General features: G+C 40.9%; 1 non-coding gene across 1 annotated transcript; it reads right to left on the bottom strand.

Annotated features, from left to right (window-relative positions):
• Positions 1 to 1,135: 1,135 nt before the first annotated feature.
• LOC141635312 (small nucleolar RNA R71) lies at positions 1,136 to 1,244 on the bottom strand. Its single transcript, XR_012540010.1, has one exon. It is a non-coding gene; the product is annotated as a small nucleolar RNA R71 (small nucleolar RNA).
• Between the last annotated feature and the right edge of the window lie 1,398 nt (positions 1,245 to 2,642).

Raw genomic sequence — 2,642 nt, 5'->3', positions numbered from 1 at the left:
GTCAAACTTGTTCCTTTTTATCAATTTTGCAATTGTTTTAGTTTTGATTATGCATAGCTAATTTCATTGATTGGGAACGAGGTGAGCCATGGCGTAAATTAGGATTGCTTTGTTAGTATGAATTCCTCCGTATCGATCTTGTTGTCTTTTGATAAACCTTTTTACTAGATTGAAAGATTAGTAATTAAAATTATCATTAGATTGGAATTTCCTTTGAGCGAAAGCTTTGAGAAATTCTTGGGAATTAGAAGACCGGAAGGTAATTTTGAGCATTGATCGAAAGGCTTGCTCATACTCCCTGAGACCGTTTTATAGGACCTCTGCTACTTTACTGACCTGATCTTAGCCATGGTGAACCGAAGTTCCCGATCTTTCTTTTATCTTGTTGTGAAATTTTAAATTTAGCAATTAGTCATTAGAATCAACCAAATCCAAAACCCCCATTTAATTGTTACCTTTATAGACTGAAAATAGCAAACAAAATTGATCTTGTCTCTCTGTGGTTCGACCCTTGCTATCACTAGCTATAGTTTTAGTTTGGAATTATAAATTTAATTTTGATACAAAACGACGGTATCAAATTTTGGCGCCGTTGCCGGGGAGACGGTGTAATTCTGTTTGCTTTATTTTTAGTTTATTTTTCTTGTCTCAAGGAACTTTGGTTCCTTGAGGCCAGTGCTTACCTTTGCTTCTAGTTTTGCTTTTGCACAGTTAGAAGACAGGTTTTGAGAGGAAGACTTGAGTACTCTCAGTTTGGTGAACATGACTACGATATATGACAATCTTCAGCCAAAAGAGCAGCACCTTCCAAAGGGGCACGCGTTACCTACCCCTACTACTGGTCAGTTCGAATTTCGTTCCTCCTATATTGATTTAGTGGAGCGAAATCAGTTTGCTGGTCTACCAGATGAGGATCCTTTGAAGCATATGGAAATTTTCACAGACTACTGCTGTTCCATACCTATACCGCCTGGGGTGACTCAGGATGAAGTAAAAGGGGTGATGTTCTTATACTCCTTGAAGGATTCGGCGCGAGATTGGTACCGCTACCTTGATAGGGTAGCAGCTGGAGTCACAGATTGGACGTCTCTAGCATTAGCCTTCTACAAGAAGTACTTCCCACTTTCAAAGACTGATGCCTTGAGAAGTAAAATTACAAATTTCCAGCATGGAGCTGATGAGGGCTTTTGTGAAGCATGGGGACGTTTCAAAAGTTTGGTCCGAGCTGTCCCTCACCATGGTTTCCAACAGTGGTATCTTTACAACTTATTCTACAATGCTTTATATGATGATTACAAGGTCATCCTGGATGCAGCTGCTAATGGTAGGTTCCAAAACAATACCGGTCAAAATAAAGGTTAGAACACTATTGAGGAGATGGCAGTCCATAGAGCTGAGTTTGGAAGTTCACGTGGAAAGTCGCGGAAGCAAAGTGATGAAATGAGTGTCATTGTGACACTCATAACTTCTATTACTGCCCGTCTCGAGAAGCTCGAGGCCTCTAAAACTTCCAAGGAAAGAGTTGAAATTCTTGTCCATAACTCAGATGAGACCGAGAAATTGAGAGAGACAATCCAAGTTCTTTTACTTTAAGTGGCGAAAATAGAAGCAGCTGGGATTGAGTCTACAAAGAATTTTGTCAAGCAATTGGAGAATATAGAGGCTAAGCAAGTCACAAATTCTTCGAGCAAATGTGAAGGGCCAATTTAAATGATTAATGCCATTAATCTCAGAAGTGGCCTCTGTTATGAAGGTCCCGACAAGCCAAGAGGAGACTCGGGAAATGATGAAGAAGCTAGTTTAATTTCTAGTGCAAAAACGAGCTTAATTGCCAGTACCAGCGGTCGATCGACCTACACACCCAGTCGATCGACCGGGTTGTCGGATGAAAAAGTTTCTGATCAGAAACTATTCATACCCAGCACAGGTGGTCGATCGACCAACACCATCAGTCGATTGACTGAAGTTCTTGACGAAGAAGTCTCTGTCCAGGAACTGTTCACGCCCAGCCAACTTGGTCGATCGACCACTCCTATCAGTCGATCGACTGGGTCTCCAGTACAGGACGCAATTCCGTCAACTAATTTGCATGATTCTACACTCATTGATGATTTGACGGAGGTTTTAAACTTACGGAGCCGAAGGTTACTGATCCTACGGCCAGTGTTGCAGTCCCATATCCGGAGCGTTTAAAGAATACTAAGCTGGAGCGCAAGTTTGGTAAGTTCTTGGAGATGGTCCAAAATCTCGAGGTAACGATTCCTTTCACTGACCTAATTACCTAGGTACCCTCTTACGCAAAATTTATGAAAGACATTTTAAATCGTAAGAGAAATTTTCGTGATGATGGTAATGTTGCTTTTGTGGAAGAATGCAATGCTCTTTCACAAATTAATATACCACCTAATTTAAAGGACCCGGGTAGTTTTTCAATTCCTTGCACTATAGGTAACCACAAAATTGGAAAGGCCCTTTGTGATTTAGGGGCCACTGTCAGTGTCATGCCATATTCTGTTTGCGAAAGGTTAAATATTGGTAGACTCAAGGTGACCGATATTACCGTTCAAATGGCAAATAGATCGACTCAGAGACCTATAGGAGTTCTAGAGGATGTACCCGTTCGAGTGAGTAAGTTTTTTATT

Source organism: Silene latifolia, chromosome Y (genome assembly GCF_048544455.1).
Source record: "Silene latifolia isolate original U9 population chromosome Y, ASM4854445v1, whole genome shotgun sequence".
Lineage (NCBI taxonomy): Eukaryota > Viridiplantae > Streptophyta > Magnoliopsida > Caryophyllales > Caryophyllaceae > Silene > Silene latifolia.
This window is presented reverse-complemented; position numbering and strand designations above follow the sequence as displayed.